This window comes from Heloderma suspectum, chromosome 4, assembly GCF_057233095.1.
Source record: "Heloderma suspectum isolate Gila_16-S chromosome 4, 16-S_ref, whole genome shotgun sequence".
Taxonomy (NCBI): Eukaryota; Metazoa; Chordata; class Lepidosauria; order Squamata; family Helodermatidae; genus Heloderma; species Heloderma suspectum.
This window is the reverse complement of record NC_139461.1, coordinates 146,189,595-146,197,760: the sequence shown is the minus strand read 5'-3', so window position 1 is coordinate 146,197,760 and position 8,166 is coordinate 146,189,595. Positions and strand designations below refer to the sequence as shown.

The 8,166-nt window shown below is 46.2% G+C and overlaps 1 pseudogene; it reads right to left on the bottom strand.

Moving 5' to 3' along the window:
- Window positions 1–378: 378 nt before the first annotated feature.
- On the bottom strand, window positions 379–756 carry LOC146347521 (NADH dehydrogenase [ubiquinone] 1 alpha subcomplex subunit 13 pseudogene; annotated as a pseudogene).
- Window positions 757–8,166: the final 7,410 nt, after the last annotated feature.

The window sequence follows — 8,166 nt, the reverse complement described above, 5'->3', positions numbered from 1 at the left end:
AGCCTCCTGTGATCTTGGCAGGACCTGGGTGTAGCTCAAAATGAAACTTCTGCCTCATGGCTAAATGAAAGAAGCCACAGGTTACAGCAGGCAAGCTGTGCAGGTAGGAATAAGTCAGGTTACATTTCTTCCAACGGTGTCCTGCCTTGATCCCCCTCTCAGGTGCCCCCCTCAATTAGAGCCCCCTTCCCAAGCTGCTGAACGGGAGGCTTTTCATACCTGTTCTCTACCTCTGCGGTAGCCATATTTCCAGTGCCAAGACTCTTTCCTCCTCCCTTGGCCCTCATTCATTTAATTTTTTTCATTTCATTTCATTTCATTTCTATACCGCCCAATAGCCGAAGCTCTCTGGGCGGTTCACACAAACCCTGCTGCTGCTCACACGTAAAACTGGCAACCAAATTTAGCATTGTCGAGCACGCTCTGCGGGTGCAGGTAAAAGAGCTCGTCGAGCATGGGGGGCACCCAGCGTGTGGTGTGGAACTCACCGACCTGCCAGCCGGGGATGTCCTTCATGATCTTGGCCTCCTCGTCGAGATTTTGACGCAAGATGCGTAGCATCCTGCGGTCATCCTCAGCCATAAGAAGGGGAAAGATGGCCACTCGCGTCTCCAGGTCCTCGATGTTCAGGCGCCGCCTCTCTCGGTTCCATGTCACAAGGGGATAATAGCCATAGATGAGGGTCCCTCCCAGCCACCTCGGCCTGCCATGTGTGCCCAAGAATCCTGGTTCATCTTGTGGTTCTGGTGAGGTCATTTACAGGTGCTTACAGCCAAGCCACCTAGTCTGATCACTGGCATGAGGTTAATCGTACAGCAGTGGGGTCACCATCCATTCGCTCCGCGCCTCCCCAAGCGCCTCCTTGCAGCAACAACACTGTGGACCGTGACCACAAATAATCCTGTGTGCGCACCTGGAAAAGGGAGAAGAAGTCTATGAACTGGATGTCTTGCAGAAGTTAGGTGGCTGGCAACCATAGGGAGGGCTTTCTCAGCTGTGGCATCCAAACTGTTGCATGCTGTCTGCAGAGAGGCCTGCCTGGCACCTGCTCTTATGTCTTTCCAGTGCTTGGCAAAGATTGTTTTATTTTGCCTCTTAAACCACAGATTGAGTTGTTTCAACCAGTCTTTTGATGTTGCTGTTTTATTCTGATGCCACTTCCATTTTTACAGTCGTAAACAGGTGGGTTAAGGCATCAACAAGAATCCCTCTCCTTCAGTGCTGAACACGAACTATGTGCTGTGTGAAGGACTCCCTTTTATCTGTCTTGAATCTTGGACCATTCAGCTTCATCGGATGACCCCGCTGGGTTCTAGTTTTATGAGAGAGGGAGAAAAATGTCTCCCTATCCACATTCTCCACACCGTACATAATATGAATACCTCTATCACATCTCCCCTCACTCACTTTTTCTCTAAGCTAAGCAGTTGCAGTTGTTGTAACCTTCCCTCATAGGGGAGATTTTCCAGCCCCTTGATCATTTTGGTTGCTCTTTTCTGCACTTTTTCCATACTCTACAATATCTTTTTTTTAGGTATGGTGACCAGAACTGTACGCAGTATCCCAAGTGTGGTTGCACCATAGATTTGTATAAAGGCAGTATGATATTGTCAACTTTATTCTTGATTTCCTTCCTAATTATGCCTAACATGGAGTTTGCCTTTTTCACAGCAGCTGCACACTGGGTCGACATTTTCATCGAGCTGTCCACCACAACCCCAAGATCTATTTCTTGGTCAGTCACCACCAGCTCAGATCACATCAGGTTATAATTAAAGTTGTGATTTTTTGCCACAATGTGCATCACTTTACACTTGCTTACATTGAACTGGATTTGCCATTTTTATGCCCATCCCCTCAGTTTGGAAAGATCTTTTTGGAGCTCCTCACAATCCGTTTTTGTTTTAACTACCCTAAATAATTTGGTGTCATCAACAAACCTGGCTAATTCACTGCTCACTCCTAATTTCAGATCATTTATGAATAAGTTGAAAAGCACTGGTCCCAATATAGACCCCTGTGGGACCAGTGCTTTTCACTTTCCTCCACTGGGAGAATTTACCATGTATTCCTGCTCTCTGCTTTCTGTTCTTTAACCATTACTGATCCATAAGAGGACATCTCCTCTTATTTCATGACTGCTAAGTTTGCTCAGGAGTCTTTGGTGAGGGACTTTGTCAAAAGCCCTTGAGAAGTCCAAGTAAACAGTGTCTACTGGGTCACCCTGGTCCATATATTTATTTATTGACACTCTCAAAGAACTTTAAAAGATTAGTGAGACTTGACTGACCTTTGTGGTAGTTAAGCTGATTATTTTTCAGCAGAGCCTGTCCTTCTATATGCTTACTAATTTTATCTTTAAAAACATGCAGAAGGAGATCCTAATGATATAGAATGGGATGTACATGTTTTAAATAAATAAAATAAAAATAAATCTTTAACAATGCTTTCAGCCAATTTACCTGGAACAGATGTTAAGCTAGCTGGTCTGCAATTTCCCGGATCCCCCCTGGATCCCTTTTTAAAAATTGGCATTACATTGGCCATCTTCCAATCCTCTGGTATAGAGGCTGATGTTAGGGACATGTTGCATACATTGAGATGGGTACCATCTGGGCCTGGTGATGTATTAACTTTCAATTTCTCGGTAAGGTTTTGAACTTCATCTTTTGTCACCACTATTTGCCTCAGTTCTTCAGATGCCCTTCCTGAAAACATCAATACAGGCACAGATATCTGTCCGAGACCTTCTGCAGTGAAGACAGATGAGAAGAATTCATTCAGCTTCTTTACAATCTCCTTGTCTTCCTTCAGTACTCCTTTAACTCCATTGTCATCCAACAGTCCAACTGCCTCCCTAGCTGGTTTCCTGCATCTGATATCTTTAAAGAATTCTTCATTGTTGGCCTTGACATTGTTAGCAATGGGCTCCTCAAAGTGCTTGTTTGCATCTCTTATTGTCTGCTTGCATCTCCTTTGGGCAAGTTTGTGCTCCCTTTTGTTCTCCTTTGGGCAAGATTTCCATTTTTTGAAGAAAGCTGTCTTTTCTCTAATAGCTGCCTTGCACTGCTTGTTAACCATGCTGGTGACTTCTTGGACTTGGTGCTACCTTTCCTAAGCTGTGGTATACATTCTAGCTGAGCCTGTATTATTGTGTCTTTAAGTAACCCCCAAACATTTTGAGGGATCTAACCCTCTTGACTCCCCTTTTCAACTTCCTTTTTACCAGTTCCCTCATTTTAGAGAAGTTTCCTCCTTTGAAGTCAAATGTGACTGTGTTGGACTTTGTTGGCAATTTTCCACTTAAATACATATTAAATCTGATAGCACTGTGCTCATTTTTCCCAATTTTTGGGAAAATTTTCCCAATTTTTCCCCATTTTTCCCAACAACGCTTTCATGTTCCATCTTAAGATCACCCTGAGTGTTCTGGTCTACTAAATTACTTTTACAGCCTGGTATTGTCACCCCCAGTGCTTTTGTGGAAGAGTCTGCCCCTTTTAGGTGTTCTAGTCTGCTTGACACTGTGCCCTCTTTGAGCTATAGAATGACACCACCTCCGGTATGCCCTTTCCTTCCTATAGAATATATCCAGAGATGACCATATCCCACTGGTTCTCTCTGTTCCACCAGATTGCCATTATGCCCACTATATCTAAATTCTCCTTTAAAAACAGGTGCTCCAATTCTTCCATCTTGCCTCGGAGGCTTCTAGCCTTAACACCTATACACATTGTCGCTCCCCATATTTTTTATTTATTTTATTTATTATTAAATTTATTAGATGTCTCTAGCATGTACATCTTCTGCTATGGCACTTAGATCTCTTTGACTGGCTACCATTCTCTTCTACATTTGGACAATCAGAAACATGTTCATCTTTATCAACTACGGGTGGTTCAATCTGAACCGGATGCTTCCCAGCTCCTGTTGGCTTCCCCCCAGGTTAAAAGCTGCTCTGCCACCTTTTTTCTGTTTAGTTCCAGCAGTCTGGTTCCATTTTGGTTCAAGTGGAGACTGTTCCTTTTGTACAGGCCCGGCTTGTCCCAAAATGTTCCCCAGTGCCTAACAAATCTGAACCCCTCCTCCTTACACCACTGTCTCATCCATGCATTGAGACTCCTCAGCTTCACCTGTCTAGCTGCCTATATGTACATGAACATGTAGCATTTCAGAGAAAGCCACCTTGGTGGTCCTGGATTTCAACCTCCTACCTAGCTTCCAGGACCTCAGGATACCCATCCAGCCCCTTCTCTTATTCAGCATCTGACTCATCCAGCCCCTTCTCTTATTCAGCATCTGACTCATCCAGCCCCTTCTCTTATTCAGCATCTCACCCATCCAGCCCCTTCTCTTATTCAGCATCTGACTCATCCAGCCCCTTCTCTTATCCAGCATCTGACTCATCCAGCCCCTTCTCTTATTCAGCATCTCACCCATCCAGCCCCTTCTCTTATCCAGCATCTGACTCATCCAGCCCCTTCTCTTATTCAGCATCTCACCCATCCAGCCCCTTCTCTTATTCAGCATCTGACTCATCCAGCCCCTTCTCTTATCCAGCATCTGACTCATCCAGCCCCTTCTCTTATTCAGCAATGACAAGTAAGAAATCTATCTTCTGCTACAGTTGAACCTGAACTAGAACCATACTGATACAGTCAGTGATTACGCTCCTTCGCCAGATGCAGCTGCAGCTATCTCTTCTAGACCTGAAACTACAGTTGCGTCCTGCACTCTTGAGCCTAGCTGGGTTGCTACCACAGGCCACACTCCCAGCCTTTCAGGGCCAGGAAAGAAAGCTGCTGCCGCTGCCTGCCGGAAAGAGCTCTGCAGAGCTCTTGTAGCTGCCTTTCCAGGCCCCTGATCACCAGGAGAGGCACTGTTTCCAGTGCACTGTGAGAGTGCACCGGAAAGAGAGCTGGGCTGCTATTGCCGCCTCTTCTCCCAGTCCTGAAAGCACAGGGAAACTGTGCTTCCAGTCCAAGCCCAGAAAAGGAGTGCCACAGAAAACACCCCAAATAAGCTTGGTACCTTTGAGGACTGAATGTTTAGGCAGGGATGGGTGTACCTTGACAAGTGGATTTGTTCTAGTAACCCTTGAACATTCCTGCTTTCAAAAGAATGTGGGTGGACATGCAGAAGGAGCCAGTGGTTTGCTCTGCTCTTACTTGGTCATCAGATAAAGCAAAAATAATCCCAACTTCACGTATGCACTGATGGGATCTGAGCTAGCAGTGACTGACCGAGAAAGAGATCTTGGGGCTCAGGTGGACAGCTGGATGAAAGTGTCAACCCAGTGTGCGGCTGCTGTAAAAAAGGCAAACTCCATGTTAGGCATAATTAGGGAAGGAATCAAAAACAAAACTGCCAAGATCTTCCTGCTCTTTTACAAATCTATGGTGGGACCACACTTGGAATACCAAGTACAGTTCTGGTCACTGCACTTAAAACAGGGTATTGTAGAGTTGGAAAAAGTGCCGAAAAGTGGAACCAAAATGATCAAGGGACTGGAGTAACTCCCCTTTGGGGGAAGGTTCCAACATCTGGGACTGTTTCGCTTAGAGAAAAGGCAAGTGAGGGGAGACATGGTAGAGGTGTACAATATTATGCATGGTCAAAATGGACAAAATCAATAGCTGGACATTTTTCTCCCTCTCTCATAAAACTAGAATTCTGGGTCATCCTATCAAGCTGAATAGTGGGAGATTCAGGACAAATAAAAGGGAGGACTTCTTCACAGCACATAGTCAAACTACGGAATTCCCTGCCACAAGGTGTTCATGGAGGAGAAGGCTATTGATGGCTACTAGTCACAATGGGAATATGCTACCTCCAGCATCAGAGGCAGTCTGCCTCTATTTTATTTATTTATTCATTCATTGCATTTATAACCCCGCCTTTTTTCCTCTTGCAAGGAACCCAAGGCGGCTTACATTATCCTCCTCCTCTCCATTTTATCCTCACAACAACAACCCTGTGAGGTGGGTTGGGCTGAGAGTCTGTGACTGGCCCAAAGTCACCCAGTGAGCTTCCATGGCTGAGCGGGGCCTAGAACCCGGATCTCCCAGCTCCTAGTCCAACACTCTCGCCACTACACCACACTGGCTCTCCTCTCAACACCAGTTGCTGGGGGACGGGGGTGGGAGGGAGCTGTTGCACTCATGTCCTCCTTGTGGCTTCCCAGGGCATCTGGTTGGCCACTGTGGGAACAGAATGCTGGACTAGATGGCTCCTGGGCTGATCCAGCGGGGCTCTTCTTATGTTCTTATAACAGCCCAACCTGTGTCTGTGTTGGAGTGACCATCCAGTCAGCAGCTGTGGAATTGTACGCTGTTGCTTTTGGCACCCCCTGCTTCCAGTGCTGCCTCTTTGCATGAATAAGTAAGGTGTGGAAGGCCTTTCCCGCCTGTATTGCCATGCCAGGGCCACCAGCAATTTCTCTGAGGGAACCTTCTCGCTGGACACAGTTGATGTCACTCATAAGGATCATGACACAAAACTCTTGATACTGATGTGTTTGCTTGGTTAATTGAGCACTGTTCTCTTCTGCCAAGGTCAATAATCCTAGTCTAAATGCAAGTATCAGAGAAGATTTCCATTCATCAATGTTGCATGAAGCTGGGATAAAAGGAATGTGAAACTGTTGTTGCTTGCTGTGCATTTAAGGGTTGATAATACTGGAATTTTGGCAAAGTAGGAGGTGGCAAGTCAGTTTTAGACCTTGATGGAACAACTAATGCAATTCTTCATGTATTCAGTCTATTTAGAGTGTCAAAAAATACATCCTATGCCATCTTGCTTGCTGTGGGAAAAATAAATATTTCTTGTATAAAACAGGTGGTACAGCTGTGTTGTCATTGAAGGAGACATACTGGATGGAGGGTTGGTTGGTGATATTTGGGAAGGAAGGGCATGCTACCAACTTCAAGAACACTGCAGCCTCCTCTCAGACAAGCTTATCAATTGGCACTCATTTGGAAATGTTCAATGAAACTGATACCACTCCTTCCACCACCAATGGCTGGCAGATCATAAACTGGTTTCCATATACTGCATGCATACCCCAGCTCCAGAGGCTTGATTAGAGCCACAAAATGGTGACTGCAAAATTGGGTGCAGCACACAGTGACGTGGCTGCAAATGCAAGAGATCTGCAGGACTTGTGTGGAAGTTTGGGTGTGTTTTGCAAGGAGAGGAGAGGTGTTTAGGAGCAGCAGCAGCGACTCTCCTTCCCTGCAGAGTAAAATTATGCTGTCACTTGCCTTGCCCTCATTCCTCCCCGCTCATGGGCAGGAAAGACACAGAACCTTTGATTTATTGGCCCATAACACACCAAGAATGCGTCTTCCTGTATCCGAAGGCCCTCAGCCCAGGACAGGAGATGGCCGATTCAAGCAATGCAACCCCCAAAGAGGGCTCCCTCTGCAATGACACCAGTATCAGACTCCCCCTCCCCCACTCCCAGAAGTGCAGTGATGGATGTGCACTTGCAACAGGTCCAACCAACCCCCAGCAACACACAAGTTCCCAGGAAGGGTGTAGGTGGGGCTCCTGCACCTTCCCACCACTCTCTGTTACAAATCGAGGACGAGTCCCTGCACCTGGAGGCCGTCTGCTGATCAAACTGCCTGGCTACTGAGGTCACTGGATGAGGTGCTTCTGCCTAGGCCTGAGGTCCAGTTAGACATCCACCTAGGGTAGAGCCTTTCATGTATTATTAACTCCCTCTTTGTGGAATTCCTTGACAACTGATGTTTGGCATGTGCCAGTGTTCTGTTTGCAGCATCTGCTAGAGACATTCTTATTTAAACAAGCTTTCCCTGATTGAAAGCCCATCCATTTTAAATTTTAACATTTTAACTATTTTTATATTTTGATATTGTTATTGTTGTTTACCTCTTGGGTTTTTTTTAGATGGAGAGTGGTCTATGCATAAATACATGAACAGTGGTGCAAAAAGGAGAAGGGGAGGGGGCCCTTTTGACTCAATTCCAGCCCCTTCTCCAGCTCCAACTCATGTCCCAGGCAGTGGTGGTGCGGGGGATCCACAACTGTAGGTATTTCTGAGAGCACCACTTCCCACTCCTCTGGCACAGGGAGCCCTAAGCCCTGGAGACTGGAGGGGCACTCTCTCAGCCCCTGCTTCAGGGAGACCATACATTTCCC